Source organism: Ascaphus truei, chromosome 1, assembly GCF_040206685.1.
Source record: "Ascaphus truei isolate aAscTru1 chromosome 1, aAscTru1.hap1, whole genome shotgun sequence".
NCBI classification, from domain to species: domain Eukaryota; kingdom Metazoa; phylum Chordata; class Amphibia; order Anura; family Ascaphidae; genus Ascaphus; species Ascaphus truei.
Window position 1 is genome coordinate 134,954,670 of NC_134483.1, and position 23,972 is coordinate 134,978,641.

General features: G+C 40.1%; 1 protein-coding gene across 1 annotated transcript in view; it reads left to right on the top strand.

The window, feature by feature from the left end:
* The first annotated feature begins 481 nt into the window (after positions 1 to 481).
* Positions 482 to 23,972, top strand: part of LPAR1 (lysophosphatidic acid receptor 1) — a 158,122-nt gene continuing 134,631 nt past the window's right edge. The window contains exon 1 of the mRNA XM_075595201.1: positions 482 to 1,090. The gene's annotated coding sequence lies outside the window, so the exon portion shown is untranslated. The remainder of the gene's footprint in view (positions 1,091 to 23,972) is intronic.

Below are 23,972 nucleotides of genomic sequence, written 5' to 3' on the forward strand. Positions count from 1 at the left end.
ACTATTGCAGGGCAATTGACCATTTTGCTGCTAGAGGGGAGGGTTGAAAAAATGGGGGTGCTAGTCAGCCTTCTGCTTTGTGCTCAATCTGCCAAACGTGTTAATATTGTACTAATAACAGTAATAATATCCTCTATACTAGAATTGCGGTATATACAACTCTACAGAAAACTATTCAGGAACAAATCTTACAGCATTGAGCTTACAATCTATTATTTTGTGCCTGAGATATAGTGACTTGCTCAAGGTCAATAGAGGGTGTTAAGCAAAAAGAGCTTCATGGTAAAAGGTTCTCTTCTTTTACAGTATAGTTATAAAATAAACCTTTTGGTTCTAAGAAGCTTTGCCCTCTTGCAGACTCCACTTGTATCAGGCACAGTGCCACTACTATTTTAAAAGTCTGTTCACCAATGATTAGAAGAGAGGCTCTTCATTCATAGCAGTGGAGGGAAGAGGAGGCTGTGTCTGGGCTTTGCCTTACACACAGGAAACCCAGTGGGAGTGACTTAGGTGGCAGATCCCAGATTGAGAAGTATTCTGCACACTGCCTCTGCACACTCCAGACATTACAGCATAGGCTGAGGCAGCCTCTGTGCTACAGGAGGGACCAATCTCAAAATATTCTTTCCAAGACTTCTTGCAGCAGAATTCCTGCTGAACTTGGAATACAAACTGACTAACAGAAAAAAGGGAAAACACAAAAAATAGTGAGAAGTGACATCTCACTCTTCACCTGGTCCTTCATTCCATTCTTGTCACCAGCTTCTTCTGTCTGATCTCAGTAACTGGCAGACTTTTTCTAGTCTATACTGACACTGAATTTGAAGAATCGCAGCATTCCTTATATTTCTTCCTTTCCTGATTGCGCTGCTCTGTGGCAACACTTATAATGATACTAGAAGTACTTTGTGGATTCTTTTCACTGTGACAACTTTGGAAGGTAAAAGAAGACTTAATAGAAAAGAGGTGACACTTTGTCTTGAAGTATTTGAAGGCAAGGGAAGAAAAAGTACTGAGGTTTTGATTTTTGGCTTTGTCTCCTGTGGTTGAAGTTCTGCAACGTGGATCAGTAAAGAGAGAGTTAGAGCAGGTAAAGTCATTAACCTTTTACGCGTGACCCAGTGGATGCTACATGTGTCGTATTAGTCATCGTGAAATGTTACATACACATTTACATTTCAAAAATGTTAACTATGTTTATTTTGCATTTGGCAGCACCTATGTTTATCTTGTTCCTCCTTGTGTCTCCATTTCTTCTAACTTAAAGATCCACCTAAGCAATGTTACAATGTACATGTCTTGATATTCTTCATTGTAAGCTTGTAATAGATTTAACGATATAGCAACAGACCAAGCTAAGCGGGTCTTTTATGAATGGCTGTATACTGTATACTGACGCAACTGCACAAAAAAGACCATTTGCGTTCATGTTTGCAGGTTTGTCTAGCAAAATCAGCGACACGTTTACTAAAACAGCTGAAGAAAGTGGAACAAATGGGTGAGGTCTTTTTTTGTTACATATATTGATGTAACATAAATAAATGCAATTGCAAGAATATGCGTTTGTGGCACCTTTAAGACTCTTGATACGACTCCTTAAAGGGGCAATCCATGCAATAGCCTACATGTGTGTTATTTTTAATAAATCAGTTACTAGTATTAGATAATACTAACGGTATATGTTTTTTATTCCACTCTTAATGCCATTGTTTTATGAGTTTTATATAGTGAGCATCTTTTGATTTCTACAGCAGGTTTAAGCACACTTCCCCAGCAGTGCAAGCTAATTGCAACACATTCCTGCTTGTGATCATTTGCTGCCAATGTTCCCAGCAGTTTGAGCTGCAAACTGTAACAATAGATAATGTTACCTTAGAATACATTGTAGCTGCTGAGTTACACTAACTGAAGGATTGATTGAAACTGAAAGGCAGCCATTTAGTAAGCCCTGCAAAGCAGGATCTTTGTTGATCGATCACGGGAGAACGAATCGATTGGCAGCTTACTGTAGGTAATTAATTTACACTAAAGGTAATGAAAGGCTGCATACATTAAAACAAACAAAAAATGTGCCACTTGGATTGTAATATGTATACGCTTAAAGATACAGTCCAAGAAACAATTGGTGTTATTATGGGGTTAAACAAACTACACCAGATGTATCAAAGAAAACTATTCAAACTATTTCAATAGTATATTTTTCTTTGATACATATGATGCAGATTGTTTGCAAACGAATTGCACCACTTCTGCCATGATACATATGCCCCTTTGTTTCAAGTTGTTTTTATCAAACACAGCCATTCTTGAAATATTGAATAACTAATTAACATATTAACTGTATCACCCTGTCATAGTTTTTAAAAAAAATGATTGTTTGAGATGACACAAACTTAAGTAAGCATCTATTCATATGGAATTTGGATTTTGCATCCTTCTCTAATTTCTTGATCTAAGAATTGCGAATTCGGACAAAGTGACACAACTTCGCCATTAATGCCACACATTAATGACCTGAGCCTTGTATACTGTATGTACATTGTGAGTCTGGATGAATGATGCTGGGTTATGGTTACCATGGTAACATTTAGACAGCAGTAGGCTATGTGGAGGTCTCCATTTTAACCTCCCCGACACTTAATATTTGAAACGCATATATCTCCAGAACAAAGCATAGGGTTTAAAACAAAAACAGCAACAACATTGGAAAGGGCAAGAAAAGATCTAAAATGGGAAAAAAGAGATCAGCAACCCATTGCAAGGCAATGCATTGTTGTCCTTTCCAATACTAAATGGGTTAAAAAAATTAAAAAATAGTGTGTTGCTTGTAAATTACCCCGAATTATGTGATTAGTCTTCTTTTTAACTGCCACACAATGCTTTTTTTGTTTTCTTTTACTTAAAATTTCTTATACGTCCCCTTTTCAACTTTGTCACACGGTGCTTGGGGATTTTTTTTTAGAGTTAGGCTATTTAACATACCTTACTTTATGGATCAAACGGTAAAAATAGTAGAAAAGTAGAATGTATATACAGTACTTTATTTCATTTCCAAAGCATTGTAAAATGCCAAGTGGGACTTCACCTTCAAAAAGAAGCACAAACCTCTGTGTGAGTTAGTGGCTGCTAATGCAATCCTTATACTGAGACCGAGATCGGATTCCAAGGAGTTAAAGCTTGTTTTGTGTTTGCCTTTGATGCAATGTGTTCTTTGAAGTCCATATGCAGTAAAGACATCCTAAACAATATTCCTTCCATGCTGTTGCCATGTCTGTTGTGTGAATGGATCCAGCCCGCACGCTTCACCAGACATTCATTACTTGTGCTTTGTAGTGGTTGTCTGTTTCCCACTGCTGCTTAACCCATTCTCTGGCAGAGCTGCCGAAATCTGGCAGCGGCTTATTATTAAAGGTGCAATCTACTAGCCAGTAAACAATCCCAACTTTTCCATGATTTTATATATATATATATATAAAATAAAAAGATCACTTGTGAGCACATTCACATGTCTTAGACAGATCTGCAACCCTGTCTGTCACCACTATTACCTAGCATACAGTGCTTCCACTGCACCAAGGAATTCTGGGAAATGGCATGCAAATTAGCACACCATGTCACCTTTTGCCTGAAATCCATTTTTACACGGGACCCTTATAAGCTAATGCTCGCTGTTAACACAGCTTTTAAGCACAGCATGGGAATCAGATGCAAAGCCAGAGAAACCACTCACAGACATGTTTCAACCTTAATGGGTCTCATCAGTGTGAAGTTGGTTGTACTGGCTTTGCAATTTTCAAGGCTGTAGGATTTACCATCACATTTTAAGTTATGGTGGGTGAAAAAGGCAACAAAAAACCTCCACAAATAGCATATAGCAAATAAATACCTGTCTAAGACATGTGAATGTGCTCACAAGTGATCTCTTTATTTGCTATATACTATTCAGTGGTGGTTTCTTGTTGCCTTTTTCACCCACCATCACTTAAAATGTGATTTTATATATATATATATATATATATATATATATATATATCATCGTTCGTGGTTTTTCTTTAGCGCTTCATTATTACCATCTTGCATATTTTTAGATATCCTGGGATACACACAATGGATAGCCTTTTGTCCATAACAAATGAGGTGCTGTGCCAGAAGATACAAAATGCATGTACCTTGAATAATGCAATAATATGGTAATAAGTAAGACAGTTACATAGTATTTGAGGTTGAAAAAAGAACCTTCCGTTAAAGTCCCTATTTAGGGGACCAACGTTGGGGTTCATTGATGAGGTCATGGTGTACAGGACTTTTTATGCCTCGTAGATTTCTGCTTCAAGTGTACTTGGTTTCCACCGCTCTGTACATTAAAATCTCATCTATGAAGATCTCTAATTGTGATCCTCAAAAATGATCACAACCTGCTGTACAACACACCTTGAGTTCCCCAGACTTAATACAGCTACTAGAACACAAACAAATAACCGTGTGCACAAAAGTTGTCCTTTTTTTTCTCGGAAATAAAAGCATCCTTTTTTTTTTAAATGCCATATTACTACATGCATCAGTTTCCCCCGTGAACTGTATACTTTTCCATTCTAAGAAGATAGAGAATCTTTTCTTGAATATACTGTACCTACTGTATTTTCCATCATATAGGTAGTAAACACCACATTTTAACTGTTTTTACTTTAAAGAGAAAAGGTTATTGGGGAGTTTACTACCCTTCTGATGGTTAAACCATGTTAACCTTAGGGGGTGACTCCATGTACATTTTACGAGCACCTGGGTGTTCATTTCGAAATGGGATTGTCTATATATCAGGGGAGTCATCTGCTTTTGCCTTGTAGTGAAAAGAGGGGTTTAGTCTTGAATTAACCATGGTTATCCATGCTCTTTACTGGACCCAGGCCAGGATGTTGTGTGCATACTAAGTTGCACATTGGGGCCACCGGCAGACATTGTAAGTGGAAAGTGTCCAAATAGAGGAGAATCTCAATTAAGACCAGAAAATACAGGCACATCTGTAAAGGAGGAATCCACTTGTTCATGGGAGATGCTGATTTAGAAACTGTTGACTAGATAATTTCGCCAGATCTATTCTACCTACTTTTCTAAGCTGCTAAACAGCCCTGGATTCCATTTGATCACTGGCTTTTCCCATATGTAACAATGTGTCTATCCCAAGCTGTTTAGAATTGTTTACTATATTAGCCTCCATCATGTTGGGGGTCTGATTCATGATGTGATGGTCAGAGAACTCCCTCACATTCCCTCTGAGCTAAGCGCCCTCTAGCTTCAAAGCATGACCTGCTGTAGCTATAGTATTCCTATGTCTCTGAAAAATGGCTGAATCCTTGCCCTTTGTATACCCTCTCTCTTTCTTCCAGTGTGACATTGACATCTTACAATCTTTTCTGCTAGGTTTAAGGTCAAGTGGTCAGTTTCTAGAAGATCATGGAAGCACATAAGATAAAACAGCCCAGTGATTATATTTAAATTATATTTAAATTGCTAGAGCATAATTAGTACAATGGTAGCATGTGTGTTTATATAATATGTATGACTTATTAATGAGTACAGAGCTTTGAAAAACCTTACAGATTTCTGGGTATGCACCTTAACCCTGGCTGTGCTCAAAGCTGTGACCATGCAGCAAGCTTAAGCCTATAGGGAACCATGTTAAAAATGGTTATTGAGGCAAAAAGTGACACTGTGTGCTCATTTGCATGTCATTTCCCAGAATCCCTTGCTGCAGTGGAAGTGCTGTATGCTGGGTGATAATGGGGAAAGGCGGGGTTGCAGACCTGCCTAAGACATGCAGATGAGCATACAGCTATATTTGTATATATATATATATATATATATATATATATATATATATATATATATATATATAAAATCAGTTCTGTAGTATTAGATACTAAATTTTTTTTTAATTATTATTCAACTCTTAATGACATTTTTAATGAGTTTTAATATACTGAGCATCCTTTGATTTTCTATAGCAGGTTTAGCCCACATCCCCAGCAGTGCAAGATTTTTGCAACACATTCCTGTTTGTGATCATTTGCTGCCAATGTTCCCAGCAGTTTGAGCTGCAAACCATAACAATACATAATGTTACCTTAGTAATATCAGAATGCATTATAGCTGCTGAGTTACATTGACTGAAGTATTGATTAAACTGAAAAGCAGCCATTTAGTGAACCCTGGGAAGGATCTTTGCTGATTGATTACGGGTGAGCAAATTGATCGGCAGCTTGGGTAATTAGTTTACAATAAAGGTAATCAAAGGCTGCATATATTAATACAAAAAGTGCCACGCGGACTGCCTCATTAATATGGATTGCGACAGTAAATATTTTCCTAAATTATCCTGATGTCTTCCGTAGCATACTGTAAAATAGTTCCTGCATAGTGTAAAAGTTCTGATGTTGTGTTGATTCATTACAGGCTGTTTATTTAACTAAATGCACATAGAAGAACTTTCTTGATAGACTTATTAATGAGTACAGAGCTTTGAAAAACCTTACAGATCTCACTATATTGCTTATACATTGAGAAGAGACCAGTGAGTGGAGATCGGCAAATTAGCCGCTAATAAGTGGGAATATTCATGGATCTTCATGGGGACATGGGAGATTGGAAGATGAGAGGGGGAAGAATTCCCTCAACACACACTTTTAGACAACCCTTGGAGAGACACCCATGCACAATAAATGCCCCCGCCCCCCCCGAGATATATACTAATAGGAGCCAATTGCATATCCTGTTGCCATATTTCATACAGTAGGTCTATCTCTCCCTCTTTCTCCCTCTCTCCCCATATTTCACATTCTGGGCAAATAGAATATGTGAATAGTGGCCAGCGGTGGAATTGCATACATTAGCAAATTCAGGTGAATATTCGTCGCCGAATTGAATATCAACAAAAAAAGTCGGCTAAATATTTGCGGCTAAATTGTAATACATTCGTCCATCTCTCCCAGTGAGTACTGAATTTCAGCACGTACTGTATCCACCAATTTAGAAGGCTGAAACAGCATAGGTTTACATGGCACAGTGATATATTGGAATCATACTCTAGTAGGAGACTACTCTAAAATAGTAATCTGTGGTTCTTTATGTGACAGAAAACATTCACTTTTTAATGTCTGTTAAGATCATTTGCAAACTGCAACTATCCCAGGTACACAGAGACATTTGGAGTCTTTACGCAGCACACATAGTTACATCTTTGAAGAACTCAGTCTGGTCTGTTGAAATGTTTCACAGCATTTGATAAACCTGACAGAGAAACTGAATTAAAAAAATGACTCTGTAAACCCAGTTTGAGTCTCCTGGAAAAAAAAAGACCTCTAGCTGTTGCAAAGCTCAGTGAGGCCACTTCCCTGAGTGCATTTTTTTTTTCAGGTTTCCTACGAGGTTTAACTTTGGGATATGAAAGAGAGAGCTTTTTCTCTCCTGAACCAGGCATCACATTTCAATTTGGCATTAACAGCTCAAATCCAGACTTCCTCCCAATTCTCTGCAGCCAGACAGTGCCCCCTAGGACATTTTAATCCTCTTAAAGGTGTAGTGACACTTTTTTTATTTTATTAATCACCTTTACTTTTTTTTATCCCAATAAATAACATTCTAATAATCTCTAGTAGTTTTCTGTTTACTGTGAAATGTATTTAGTAAAATAATATATCAATAACATTTTTAAGGGACTCATTATGCACCAAGAACTCTGTTACGGAGCAAACAGACATTTTAAAGTAACAATCCCATATTTTCCGACATTTAACAGTCTAACTATTTTTCCTAAACAAATCTGGCAATGGTAATTGCAAAGATTTGGCTGCTTTTATTTTGGGGGGGAAATGAGTTCAAAGTTAAATTTCTCAGGCGCCGCTAAATGGGAAAGTGTTTGTCAATCACGTTTTTTCTTTGCCCTTATCAGAGAGCCAATACAGGTGAGGGGTAGCGGGGACTGGCTGTGATAGCACTTGTTGAACACACATTAACATCACACAAAATGGAGTGGACTGAGGAAATCAAGACCCGCCCAAGTCTAACTAAAAAAACATATTTTAGCATACGTATAGGTGTCAGATGTGGGTACCAAGGCATCAATCCCCCAGATGAGATGCCTTAAAAATGTAACTGGAGTTAGTTAATGTTTGTCTTAGCCTAGGATACATTGCCCCTTTAATAGGCACGTAGCTTGTCATGTATATCCTTCACTGTAACAGTGCCAGCAAAGCTGAGCAACATGGGCTGGTTTCTAAGGGCCGTTCTATAGTGTGTGCGGCCGTGCGCGCGTGCGCACGTGAGCGAGTGAGGTACTGTATGTATGTGTATGTATGTGTATATGTGTGTGTGTTAAATAATTTTTAAATAAATAAAGAAATACTTTAATAAATTGTTTATTAACATTGTACATACACACATACATACATACACACATACACACATACATACATACACACATACACACACACACACACACACATATACATACATTTCAGCGGCGGTAGCGGTGCAAATTCTTTATTTTTTTCATCTTCCCCCCTGTCGGCCGGTTCCACGCTCACTACCGTGCACGCGCGGCACCATTATGGAAAGACTGACTAACCTCAGCCAAGTAAAACTGCCGTGCACACGGCGTAGCAAGCACACGCAGTATAGAACAGCCCTAAGGCTGCGGTCCCAGCCATCACTGTAACACGCGCCCGGCGGGGGGGGGGGGGGGGAGGGTCGGCACGTGCACAGCGCTAACCGCGATCTGCGGTTTCCAGGGAGAGAGGGAGATTGCGACGGGAGGGGGCGTGGTGAGTATTTTGCGGGGGCATGGCCATGACCTCACGTGGCTGGTTCACCCTCATTGGCTGAACCGCTGGCGGGGGCGTGGTCACGCCTCCATCGCAATTTCCACATACAATTTTTTTGTATGTGAGAAAACTTGCAGTACAGCGCGGCTACTAAATGTGCGCCGACGCTTGTACTTGTCCCGGAGAGATTGGGAGGGCGTGCGCTTTAGAACGCACTGGGACCACAGCCTAAGAAAGCATTGGGGCTGAAATAGTAGCTCAATGCCTTTGAAGCAGGTGAACCCAGTTTACATTCAAGTGCCAGCTTACCTTGTGGCCTTGGGCAAGTCAGTTTATCTTTCTGTGCCTTGGACACCAATATTATGTAGAGTAAGGACAGGGACTCATACCTCCAAGATTCTGTCTACATTGCTTTGTACGTTGTCAGGGCTAAATGAGGGAATGATTATTATCACATTTCTTTTCCGGAATGAAGAGGATGAGCACTGGGTGAGGCATGGATAATTGCCAGTCTTGCATGCAGACAATGTAAACGTGTTTAAACCTCTGATCCTGAGCTCTGCACTGTTGGTATCACTTTCGTAACTAAAGGGCCACATTTACTAGCCAATGCTATTCCACAAGACACCTCTCAGCTCATTGCTTGAATGAACCAGAAGGTTTCTAATGATATAGCACGTCTTGCTAAATGTGAACCGAAATTCCTGCACTGGATCTCACGTATAACTTATATATTGTGTGATGTTTGTCATTATGTTGTCAAAGTTAGACAGTTGGTGCATTGTTTAATTATGTAAATAGTAAACTATGGTGCAAATCATTGGTTAATGAATCCAACCTTGTGATATTCCATTTACTACAGGAGAACAGCAACTAAAAAGCATAGGTCTTCCACTGGGTCCATCGTGTCACCATATTGATTTTTTTCTTTGTTCCATTGGTTAAAGAGCACAAAATAAAGTATTGATCTTTGCAAAACAATGTCAGATCTTGATTTTATTCTCACTCCAGAGGGCAAAACATCACACTTTTTCCACTGCTTTTGTTTTTAATGGATACCAACCAATAATATGTAGCTAGTGGGTTAATAAGCTAATGGTTTATCAATGCCTTTGCTTTATGATTCATTTGCTCACCACTAGAGGTTGTGTAGTCTTGATGCATTTGACTTTCTGGATTTAAAAACCTGCATCAAAGTTGAAGAATTCTACTTAGTGTTTTGTGGAAAATGTAATGGAATATGTTATTCAGTGCTGAAGTAGTTATTGATATAGCAGTTAATATTTTTAACAGCCATCTCACAAAGAATGATTTTTGTTTACATTATTGGAACCAGGAGAGCCTCAGGTGCAGAGTCGTATTTTCAGTGCAGGGAATCCCTCGGTTCTGGAGATAATTACCAGTGAGGATGTCAGTGCTCCTCATGGAGGATTCAACATGGTCAACGGGAAGCCGCAACTGATGAAGTTGCAACTTTCTATTGACTTGCAGATACCACAAGATTTAGCAGCCATATTGTTTCCCCATGAAGGAACTTAAAGCTGCAGTTCAAGCTCCCGTTTTTTTGTTTTTTTTAGTTTTAGTTTGGCGACATCTTTAGATCTGGGGAATGTAAATGGTTGCTATAGGAACAAACATGCTTGTTAAAATAGAATACAAGAAAATTGGTCTTTCAAATTTGTTGTTTTTTAAACAGAAAATGCTAAAAGTATTTTTTCTTACTACAGAACTGATTTATTAAAAAAATCACACATGCAGGATATTGCTTGAACTGCAGCTTTAAAATCCGCTATCTACACCGGTAATTATCTTGGGAACCGGGGCCTCCCCGGTGCTGAAAATACAGCGGTTCAGCACTGGAGCCCCCCCCCCTGGTAAAAAGCATAAAGTAAAAAAGCAATATGAGTGCTATTATTACTTGACACCTCAGTCTTGATATAAACCTTATTTTGCAAAGTAAAAGAAGCTCCCCGCAAAATGATTTCTGACAATAATTACAGCTGATGACCTCCACTGCTCACCAAGACACTCCACAGCCGCCTCCCATATACTAATAGAGAAATCATTGCATGCGCCTCTTGATTACGGTTGTGGATTGTAGGCATATAAGACAACTTAGTGCAATAACCACACAGCATTCAAAATGATCTTGTCAAAACTGGTAAGGGTCACTGAGATGGGGCTGTGTACGTTATATTCAATTTTTTGTGGTGGCATTGGGTAGACAGTTAGGCCCAGATTTATTAAATATATTAAGGGACTCAGTATGCACTGCAACATGTTCAAGTTTAAATCAAATTACTACCTTCTCGGAACATTATGTGATTCTTTATTTGAATTAATAACATAGTCTGAAAAATGTTGCTTACTGCTTCTGCGCCAAAATGTTTAGCAGCTACCCTTGTTTTTACACATTTAGGGTTTTAAACTTTGTACATTTTGACTATTAGCAGATATGAGAAAAAATGGTGCTCAGATATAAGTGTGTGCACTGCCAATAATATTATTCATAATGTCCTTGAGACAACGATTAGTACACTGCATCCATCCATGAAATTTTAGTGTCCATAAGTATATGCAGGGGGACAAAATGACCTAGTGGTGTCCCAGAGACTACCACAACCAGTGGTCTTTGTGTATAAACCCCTTCTAAGCATAAAACATCCCCAATAACAGGACAAGAGGTAAACATATGAGGGCTACAGCCCGTTACCTGTCTCTGGAGGTATCCGGAAAGAATACAATTTTGCAGTGTTCCATTTGCGCATGCAGTCCTGTAGAGTAGAAGTAACAGCAGAAAGAAACAAACGCTCCAACGCGTTTCAGACTTCTTGACAAAGTCCCACAGGACAAAACGCGTTGGAGCGTTTGTTTCTTTCATTTTCTGTGAGCGGAAGCTGATGAATTAAATACCTTTTATTTTTATTCTGGAGTTGCCATCTATTTTTTGTTGCTGTGCTCCTTTGCTCTACATTGTCTGCTGTTACATTTTGACTGTTGCCTATATTTGACCTCCGGGAAAATTTTTGGAAGGGATTTTAGAGAGAGAAAGATCCCAGATCAAGTGAGCACTCAGCACCCCTTATAAGGTTATTGTTTAGAATTGATTTCTTTATAACCTAGTACTTTATTGAGTAACTGTAAAATAGGTGGGAGCAAAAATAGCGGCGAGTTATAATTACCAAGAGATAGAGAATTATTTGCAATTATTTTCACAATATTTCCAAAATGAAAATATTAGAAAACTAACAGAAAATAACATTCAGCGCCTCTTCTTGGCAGGTGTGCTGCCAGGCTCACTCTGCCCCCTGGTACAAGGTCTGCATGCCTCAATGTCCACAGGCACTGAGCCATACTATTTATCATTGCACTGCTGTGCTGGCACATGGTGTGGATGGTGATGCGGTAGTTGCGCTGAGCTGCTTTCTCCACCCGCTCTGCCATAGCTTCAATATAGCCAAACTGGGCCATCATGTACTGGAAGCCACAACACTGCATTTCAAGCAGATCTAGCTGATGGGACATCAGGGTGGCCTCAGACAGGGGTGTGGTGTGGTGCCTCAGTGCAGCAGGAGTAGCTTCATGGCCATTTGTTGTCGCCACACAGTCTGAGTAAAGCAGCTCGTGTTATTCAGTCATTTTGGAGAATGAAGCAGCAAATAAATAAGTATGAATACTTGAAGGAATGTGTGATTCTACTGCAGTCAAATGTTAGGAAGTATCAGCAACAAAGACTATACAGGGACGTGAAGAAAGCTGATTATGTGATTCAATCCAGCTATAGATCCTATGTCATAACCAAGCAAGTTGTCCATTCCTATGAGCATATCTACAATGCAGTTGCAGTACTACAATCTGCTTTCCACAAAACGCAAACTCCTATAACAAAGCTACAATGGTAGCAATAAAAAATAATACATTGCAATAAAGTGCAATAAAAATTAAATCGTACTACTGTGCCCACGTGGTGTGAAGTATATTCCTTGCCATGAAAACAGCCGGTATAAAGATTCAGTCTCTGATGAGAATGAGACAGAAATGTGTCCGCTATCAAACACTGAGAAAGACGTCATTAGTTATTCAGCAGTGGTTTCATCTGAATAAAAGATGTTACAAAGACTTTGGCAACTGTCTTCTCTTCAATCATGACTACACATCATGGCTAGGATTTTATAAGGAAGTAGTGAAATACTGTGCTTCATGCCCTCGAGGGGCCGGTAAATGCCCCAAAGGGAAAAAAACAAAGTTGATGGTGGGAGTGAAGATGTCCTTGAAAAAATTCATTTTACCAAGGAAATCCAGGTCCGTGGATCCAGTTACAAGTTGGGCAGTCACAAAGACACAGAAATGAATGGTGTGAAGTTGGAAAACGTCTTCGATTAAAAAAAAGAATAAAAAGAAAGAGATTGAAGTCAAACTTCTCAAACAGTGAGGCTGGTACATGGTAACGGTGCAAAGGCCGATGCACATTACAATCTATGTGACAGAGTCATGGATTCTCTATGCTAGAGTGATGTGCAGTATGTGTGCTTTCAAGCCTGCGGGCGGTAAAACTCCTCTGAAGAGGCAATAAGCTAGGGTGTTATAGTTAACTGCTGATTACAAAGGGGTTTAAAGGCGGTTAGTAAGCTGCCAGAGCTTAGATACTTTCCCCAACCAGGAAGAATGCCAGTTGGTATGGTTCCCCAGGTCTGCTGGATGCAGGGCCTGCTGGGACCAGCTGAGGCGTCCCCCACCCCCACCTCCCCCCCCCAGAAACAGAACCTCAACTCCCTGCTGAGGGAGCAGAGCTGTCCTTTCTGAATTTGTCAAAGTTCCAGAGTGATTTCCTGGAGACTCCTGGGGTTGATTCCCAGCACCACAGTTAAGGACCTTATATTTTGACATTCAATATGGATTGTTTAGACAGGAACTAGCCTAGCTAGTCAGTCACATAGTTAGCCTATTATGGTCAGTTAGCCTCTGTAATGTGGAGTAGGCTATTCTTTTTTTATAATTTGATTTTCCCTTAAAGGGACAGTGTGCCTACCATATCTGTTGTTGACGTGGAGAAATAAGCCACACAAGAGTCTGCTAAAACCTAAAATACCTGTACACTGTGTGGACTCTTACTGTACATATATATATAGATAAATATATAAATATATATATATCTATATATATATAGTGGCAGAACGGCCTTGTAGTAGGGTCAGTAAGAGCACTATATACAGTATAATAGTATAGTAGAGCAGTGCAGTGCTGAGGGTGGAGAGTGGTCCAGAGGTGAGCTGTGTTAGGTTAACCCAGGAGTGTGTAACCAGATGTGACGTGTGTAGAAGCCAGAAGTGACAGCACCTCTTCGGTTTTAGCCACGAGACCAGGACGCCATAGAGACGCTCCGTCTGGGGTTCTTTCTTACAGACGGGCTGAGTAGACTCTCCAGTGTATATGATGAGCTGTTTTTCTTTTATCATCTTGCAAGAATTAAAACCTGTGTTTTTCCAGTATCACACTCATTATATATTTATTTTTTTTTACACACATACTGTACATACACCTATATTATATGTTTTTACATTGAACCCATTCACTGCTAGCAAAGCCTTGAAAATCTCATTTACCACTGCTTTGGGTTAAGAATTTTTTTAGCAGGGATCAATTTATACTTTTACAGAAAAGTAGAATAGACTATCCCAAGCAAACAAGGACATTTAACATTATACATGCATATTAAGTGTTAATATTTTCACAACCAAAGGGGACTGTAATGCACTAAGGCTGCGGCTACGTTAGTGCTGACCACGCTCTCCAAGCATGAGCGCCGGGTGTCCTGCCTATTTCACAAAGCACGCGTGGGGGCCGTTACAGGCAAATTGAACGTGCTTGCAAGTCTCTTTTTTTTGTTTACGCAAGCGGCAAGCGTGGGTGAGCGTCCGTGCCCACGCACACCGCGTGAGCAGGGATGGGACAATTCCCTTGCCGAAACTAACCTCGGCAAGCACCGCGCGGGCAGCACGCTCAGTGCTAGCGTGGCCCAGCCTAAGGCCTATCTGACAGAAAAAGAGTCACACTAGAAACAAAAGAGTCAAATCACCATATCAAGGTTACTCATTCATGGGTCAGGTCCTAACTACGTATTTAGCTTATTACATTGTTTGTGTTGTCATGAGTCTGACAAGTGAAACCTATTTAGTCATCTTCATGTTGCAATGTTACAATGAAATTGCTGGCACTGGAAGGACAATAGAAAATGGAAGAGGAAGGAAGACCCCTAGAAATGCTAAACAATGGCATGGGTAATTACATATCCAGTGCTTACATCAATTTAGATCTGATCTATTGGTATACAACACTTTAAATGGAATTGTATTGATTGTTACAAAGTGGTACACACAGTGGCTGCCGGATATGCTATTGAAGCTCTTAATGCAAAAGGGCAGGGAACACCCATATAATTGGTGGTGTGTTGACAGAACTCTGTTTATAGTTTTTCTGGTGTAATGCAAAGGTATGGTCATGACATACTTTAAAAATAAATGTACTGTATGTTCATGATAAGCTTGTGAAAGACAAAACATGTTAAAAAAAAGAAGAAATGTGTTAGCTTATTATCAAATTGTTAATTTGTGGCATTTGGGTATAGACACGTCTACTAAACAGCACGAGGTCAGCAAACTGAGTTTTTTTGTTTTCTTTTGACATCCGCAGCAAAGCATTCTGGGCTTTGAACCCCTGTTTTTACTTTTGACAAAATAAGGGATAGCTAAACCTCTTCCAAAACATTCGAGGCTGTAAGACCCTTAATTGTAAATGTATACACAAACATACATACTCACAAAGCACCCTCTCAACATACCCTCATCTCACACTACTAAAGACCATAAGATTTCTCTTAACTCTCACGGAATTGTGCAGGGACAAGTAACGAAAGCATGACTACACTTAGAGGCACATTTATCAACCACTGGTACCGGTTACTATGCACATTCTGGTTCTCAATGAAGTCTAAGGAAGTTAATGCCGGAATGGGTGCGATAACCGACACCAGCACTTGATAAATTTGCCCCATAGTGTCAACTACTTTTTATTTGCTTAAAACACACCTAAAGGCAGGTTTCTAAATGAAACCTTTACTTGCATGCAAACCGTGATTGAAGTACTCCAATAAAAGTAAAACCATTTAGAATCATTTTGAGGCCACGGATACCAATATTTGACAAGTTACTTTATACACTTCCCTTTTGTTTGATGGAGGAACTGTTTCCCATTATTTACTCATAACAGATGCCACAGTGGTGTTATAAAAAATAGTGATGAGTAGAGATGGGCAAATAATTTTAATAATTTTTTTGTATTATTTCCAATACATTCTGCGGATTCCGCAATCCGCGGATGGATTTTTAAGAATCCGCCAACGAGCCGATGAATCTGGGGATTGTATTCCACAAATCCGGCAACGAATTGTATCCAGTGAATCAGTAAATCAGAGCACTTCAGTCATTATTACTTTCTGCAACAGCTTGCAACTGGCATCTGCTGGTATAAAACATAGCTGCTGTTAGATCATGTATATTCTACTACAGTAAGATATGTAGGAAGCCTATGAACTGTATTATCTATCATGTAGAAACAAGGGCATCTCCTGAAGCAGGACTGCTGATATCCTAGCCCCAGCGTTCTTGTCTGACTGAGATTGAACTCAGCTATCACCTCCACTGACGGTTTTATGAGTTCCTCACAACACGGTACCCGGACACAATTTTCCTAGTCCCTGGGAAATCGCAAAGGCCTCTGGCAGTGTCATTGATATTGAGCTAATCTTCGAGGACAATGTCCTTTAGTTCCCTTCACTGATCGGCTACTGCAGCCGGCTTCCATGTTTTCTAATAGGATTTCCCCTGAAAATCTTTTCTGAAACGTGGGATAACAGTGATAAGGGAGTCTTCTGTTTCATGTGAAATAAAAAAAAAAACATATCCGATATTTATGGTGATTTCTTAGTGCAGTTGTGCTATACAAAGAAAAAGAGAAAAGTATTTGTTTCTTGTAACTAGATTCCTTTTTTTGGGGGGGGGGGGGGTAGAATTGGGGCTTTGGGAACTTTTATAAATGGTTTCAATATTTCAAATCAACTGAATGTATTTTTTTGTCCAAATGTTACAATTCTGTGCAAATACAGAGATTAAAAAGGAAGTAATTAAACCACTTAGATGGTTATATCTACAGTACAGTATGTTCTAAAACTTAGATGCGCTCATCCAGCACCACTTCCTGTCACTTTGTTTCACAAATGTTTAACAGCGTTTCAAATGTAGTCTAAAACACATGATCAGACTTGCATCAAGGCAATTATTAATAAATATGCATGTAGCCTCTGAATTGGTTGCACCTGTGATTTTAATGACATACAGCAATAAAGACATTTAAAGCCTGAGGCTGCGCGTATAGTGACCCGCGGTTGACGTCACCCGTCGCCGCTAACCAAAGTTATATTTCGCTTTGCGGCGGCGTTGCGGGCTTCCGGGCATTTGATTTGTTCAGGGGCTGTCACATGAGGCGACAGCCCTTGAAAAATCAAATATTCCCGGCTTCCAAAGTCTGCGACGTCGCTCCACGGCGGCGGCAATGTATTTGTTTTTGGACGGCATCGCCATCGCCCGTCGCGGGCACTGTACGTGCGGCCTAATATGTTATGGGCCCCATCGACACTGAATGAGGCATACATATCTTTTTTTTAATATGTACTTTTGAACAATTTCACAATGATATATGCATTCATGATAGAGTTCATTTGTGAATATAAAATTGGGTTTAGCATACACCATTTTTCATTACCTAGGAGTATATCTATTTGCACTTTTTTTTTTTCATCGTATTTTGGATGCGACACTTTATTAAACTTTCCTTGGATTGGAAAACGCTCATAAAAGTTCCCAAAGCAAATTTTCCTCATAAATTGTAACTCTCTCAAAATCAATAAAACTTGAAAATGTTTCCTTCCTGTCTCTCAGATCAGCGGTACACAAAGCAGCCATTTGTGACAATACATAGTACTACAGTGTTTAAGCTGCATATGAACTCAGATTGTGGGCGTTGACATAACAATGAGCACATTAAATAAAACACTTAACTACCGTACCAGAGTATTTTTTTTTTTTTATCGATTTCTGTACAGCTGGTGTAATTAGTAACCTATCCAGCACATGCTGAGTTAAGTAAATTGTCCTATAATGAGGGTACCTTAATTACTATGTATGACCATTATCTAAGGCTCTGAAGCCTTTGCCAGTCAAAATTTTCAAATGGCTATCTCACTGTCTCTACGGCAAGCTGTCCTGTGTCATAAATGAATGGGACCGTCCGTCATAAGAGCAAAGTTAATTAATGGTAGTGGCATGTTCGGAACAGTAAATGTAGGTGATTTACACTTTGTCCTAATAAGACAAGTATCGTTTTTTTTTTTAATACTTTCTAAAACGTGTAATGTCCCCATTGGAATGAAATGACAGAGCATTTATACAATCTTCACCTAATCTCTTTTGTGTTGGAAACTGTTTGTAAACTTTTCTGTTTGCGCCCCCCTGTCAGCTCTCTCCCCTGCTCCTTCCCCTCTTTCCTTACCGGCTCTGAGCTTGCGGCGTCATATGACGTCATGACATCACGTGACACGTCGTTGTCATAGCAACGCGTTGCCATCTGACCCCGCCGCATTGTCATGGCGATGCGTCGCTGAAGAGGCAGCTCAGACCAGGTAAGAGGTTTACAGAGGCCTCGCGCCTCCCCAGGCATTTAATTTAAATGCAAAACAAATACAGGCATACCCCGCATTAAAGTACACAATGGGACCGGAGCATGTATGTAAAGCGAAAATGTACTTAAAGTGAAGCACTACATTTTTCACACTTATTGATGCATGTACTGTACTGCAATCATCATATACGTGCATAACTGATGTAAATAACGCATTTGTAACAGGCTCTATAGTCTCCCCACTTGCGCACAGCTTCGGTACAGGTAGGGAGCCGATATTGCTGTTCAGGACGTGCTGACAGGCGCATGCGCGAGCTGCCGCTAGCCTACTGGACGATATGTACTTACTCGCGAGTGTACTTAAAGTGAGTGTCCTTAAACCGGGGTATGCCTGTATATGATCACCTGCGCTTCATCCATGTAAGGAGCATGCAGCTAGGCGAAAACATTGGCCATACAATAGTGAAAAACAGAAAGTGAATCCCTGCGCTTCTGCCTAATGGGTTAACAATATATGTGAAATAAATATATATACATGATGTGCAAATATATGAGATAAAGGAGACTTTTAGTTACATCCTTTGATCAAATAATGCCCAAGCCTGCCACCAAACGCCAAAGTAAGTCTCATAGGCAGGTCCCTACACTGACTGCAACTAATGATATGTGAAAATGCCCCAAATGGGGTTAAAATGTCCAAGCATGTGCTTATATATCTAGTAAAAAACTGGTTAATACCAGTGAGAACACTTACATGTGAAGTGAATGGTGGTAATCCAGGGACCATACTGAGAAAATACCTAGAAAAGGGAGGGGGTAGTCTCCCACAAGTTGCTTATATATGCACTTGCAGACAATTTAAATGCCTTTGGGAAGAGCGCAGGGCCTCTGTAACCACCGCGCCCCCCCCTGAAAATCTCGTGTCCCCCCTTACCGCTGATGTAAGGCAGTGATTCCCTACTCCAGTCCTCAAGTACCCCAAACAGGGTCAATTTTTAAGGATATTCCTGCTTCAGTACAGGTGACTCAATCTGTGGCTCAGTTATTTTGGTTGAGCCCCCTGTGCTGAAGCAGGGATATCCTTAAAACGTGACCCTGTTTGGAGTACTTGAGGACTTGAATTGGAATCACTGATCTAAGGCAGGGGTGTGCACACTTTCCGCCCTGCCCCCCCCCCCCTGTCTGCTATCCTCCCCTGCTCGCGCCCCCTCCCCTTACCTTGGCTCCAGCATCAAATGACGCTCGGGGTCATGTGATGCCACGTTGCCATAGCAACGTGACCACGGCCTCTTTTAACTTCGCATTGCCATGGCGATGCGTCGCTCGAAGCAAGGTAAGTGTATTTACAGAGGCCTCGCACGAGCCTTCTGTATTTAATTAAAATGCCCTGGGGAAGAGTGCGTGCCCCCCAGTTTGCGCACCCCTGATCTAAGGTATTTAGCTTTTGTTTGACCAATGAGGACTGTACAATTATTTTGAAGAGATAAAGTAAAAATAACAGATACCATTAAATAGAGTATACAAACAGACTCATTCTTCCACATGAAGCAAATGATCTAAAATGTTCCTTCGGGAGAACTGCATCTATCTAAATGAGCCAGTTAGATTGATAAACTGTTATTGTTTTTTTTTAAGCTTTGTTTTGTTTGCTATATGGGACTGCCCCTTTGACTGGAAAACATGTGCGGGTCTCCTGCTGAGAACATTCTCTAGAATGAGCAGCACTTCACCAAAATTGACGCAATGAGTCACATTCATAACGCCCAATGTCTAAAGTAACTAAGGGGATTATTCATTAACCCTTTGAATGTCAGACGATCGACGGCGTGCCACCAGACTTCTGGACCTCAACCTCACCTCCTGAAGTAATCATATTGTGGGCAGGACCCTCAGGACGTGAACATTTTGTTAGCATTCACAACGCAATCTAATTTATAGCACGACATATCCCGTACATCATAGGGCCCCTAAATCCCTCATGGTGTTCAGGGTACATCGGGGGGCATATAAACTGCCATGGTGCTGTTGCAGGCACTGTCGTACAGAAATTCCAATGGATTTTATTAAAGTTTCCCTGTGATAGTGCCCCGCTTGGCACAAACGCAGTTTGATACAAAACCTTCTAAAACTTGGAAAGAAAGCATAAAAAATGATGTAGCAGAATATGGTAAGAATTTAGATTGCTGCTATCAGTTGTCCGTCTTTACAGTAGACTTCCTCCTTGTTCTCTGTCAGTGGTCGCATCTATGGCTTTCAAAATCAGATCAGTGCCATCTCAGCTGTAAAAACAGAAGACTATGCACTGCAGCTTCACAACTTCATGGCTTACTGGGGTTATTCATCCAACTGCAATAATGTCAATCAGCGCTCTAACTTTATTGGGCCTTCAATGGGGGTTTCTCTGCCATGAGCAGCACTATTGCAGTGTTAGGAATAACTCCCTAAGGCAGTAGGAAATGTTTCTTGACTTTGATGCTTCCTATTGGAAGTCTGTAGGAAATAGGTATCTTCAAGATAACATCTAAAGCACATATCCTAAGGGAAGTGAAGCGATTGCTTGTTGTTGGCCAGAAAACCAAAGACGCTAATGATTCCTGACTTTCTGGAATCGTAGGTGTCAGTGTTGGCCAATCCTTATCTCTATGGATTGCTAATAATAGCAGTAACAATGTAATCCAAGCAAATGATCACAACCTGCTCACTCTTCATAGAATTTATTTAAATGCATCGTTTGTAAACTCTTTCATTCTCAAATTTTCTTATCACAAGTGAGCCGTCCAAATGTAGGCACAATAACACATACAAAACAAAGCCCGCGATTCTCGTAGTGTAAAAAAGTAATTATATTGTGACAATATTAAAGTGTAAATGATTGCACGTACAAATGGTCCCTGACAAAGTAGTTCGCTACGAACGCGTAGGATTGTGTGTTTGTACTGGACACTCTCCTGCGATCATCACTGTGCTTTGGACCCTCACACACTGCCTGCAGGACCCCATTTCCATCGCTTTTCACCTAATTGACCGGAGTGGACTCGTGACTAACTGAGGTGACGTCAGTGCCTCGATTAACAATCACAACGGGGCGGAGGTTTACTGCTTCCAGACGGGTCCCAGCTTGAGTGGATCCATCGGTGTAGGAGAGTTTGCTCCATTGCTTTCTTCATCTGTAACCCCGTGGGTACTATTTAACTGACATTGCTACAAATCGTGACTGGATATACTAGCAGCAACTGGGGTTAAGGTTTCCTGCCTGCACCAGAAGGAGTGTATGCTGAAGGATCCTCTCGAAGCAAGTCATCTACTTCCTGAGTGGTAACATGTACCCTAAACATGCCCTACTTTTTTGACTACGTTTTCTTGTACGTGCAATGATTACACTTTGATATTGTCACAATATAATTACCTTTTTACCCTTGAGAGTCGTGGACTTTGTTTTTTCTCTCTTACATGTCTCCTTTGTGATGTTGAGCCATCTACTCTAACAGGCTGCAGACTCTTCATGAATGATAAAGGTTTTTGTATTTTATTTTTATAATTTATATTTCACGCATTATACTTATTTGGAATACAAGTTTGCGTTCCCATAAACCTTTAAGTGCACTTTAATCGTATCACTTCTTTATTGGTTTGATATTAGCACAATACTATATTAGTTTTTATTGTTTTTAATTAGTTGCATTCGGTGCGCAGTAAATAGATTTTTCCACAGTAACACATACACAGTATGCTAAAGCTCTAGATTCATGATACAGAGATTACAGGACTCTTGCAAACATATTGTGAATAGTGTAACAACTACTGTAGATTTGAAGCATGGGTCTCCAGAGCTGAACCGCATTGATCTCAGCTCAGCCCCTACTTCCTGAGATTCCTACATCTGAAGGGGATGCCAGTAGCATCTTTGGCTGGGCACAGAAAATGTTTGTTTAAAGGTCCTGCATCCCCGCAGGGCAATAGAAAGTCGCGCCGGCATTCCTTGAGGCATCATATTGGCCACCGTGATGCCCGCTGCTTTAAACTGACCTCCAACTAATTTATAATACCGGTTATTTAAAAACTATTTTTTGTTTCTAATTATGCATGATATTAGCCAGAAAATACCATTGCTATATAACATTGAGGGAAAACACATTGGAGTATTATCAAAACAACAACATTTTACAAGTTCCAACCAATCTAAACCATCTGGCTACACTGCATTATATTCTGAAACAAATGGTCAGAATACTGTAGTTACGTTATTGTAATGCTTTCACATGTTGGAAGGGCCACTTCCAATCCTAACCCAGCCCTGTCACGTGTATTGCGTAGGGTTGCCAGGTGTCCAGTATTGAACCAGACTGTCCTGTATTTGGACACTCGGTCCAGTAAAATATTAGAGGTAATACTGGACATGTATGTGTCCGGTATTACCTCTCTGCACATAGTGACCTGCTAGGGCAGTGTTTCCCAACTCCAGTCCTCAGGGAACCCCAACAGGTCAGGTCTTAAGGATATCCCTGCTCCAGCACACGTGGGTCAATCAGCGGCTCGGTCATTTTGACTGAGCCACCTGTGCTGTAGCAGGGATATCCTTAAGACCTGACCTTTTGGGGTTCCCTGACGACCGGAGTTGGGAAACACTGTGCTAGGGGGTTGGACAGCTTCCTCCATCTTCATTGGCTGCAGCTGGGAGTGGGGCCAAGGAGAGGAGGAAACAGCATGGAGCAGTGAGGTGTGTGTGTGTGTGTCAAGCGCGTTACATCTTTCAACATTGTGTCCAGTATTTTTGGAGAAGGCATCTGGCAACCCTATGTATTGGTTCAAATGTAGTTCTCTTATAGAAATTGAATTTTCTTTTTAATCATATCTAGTCATATCTGTATACAGTATTTCAATGTCAAATTGCCCAGCAGTGTAAATATCGGTGTAAAATACCTTTTGTAGGGTTTGATAAATATGTAACCGACTACTGTGAATTTTAAACTCATCTCAGGCCAGATTACTGCAACTTTCAGTGCAGCAGTCTTCCCTCAGTTGTATTTGATTGATCAACTTAATCTAAGGCTAATAAAAGCAACAAATATTGTACATTGTGTAAGATTTGTAGCTGTGATTTTTGTAGTTAAGCCTTTGAGCCCAAATTTGAAAGGTGACATGTCTAATAGACCAAAACTAGAAAATGTGTAATGTTTATTGAACGCTTATTTTAGAACTAGTTGTAAACATTTTAACTTTAAAATTTAGAGTGGGTTTTATCATTCTTCTTTCATCCTTCTTTCACCATTGTCTTATTTGTAGCTGCTTGTATTTAGCTGTATGAGAAATTCCTATATTGCAATATATTATCATTGTAGTGGAGCAAACAAATCTGACAATCACTCCATTCTTGAAATGTCATGGTTTTAAATGAAAACAAACAATACATTTATAATTGATAAA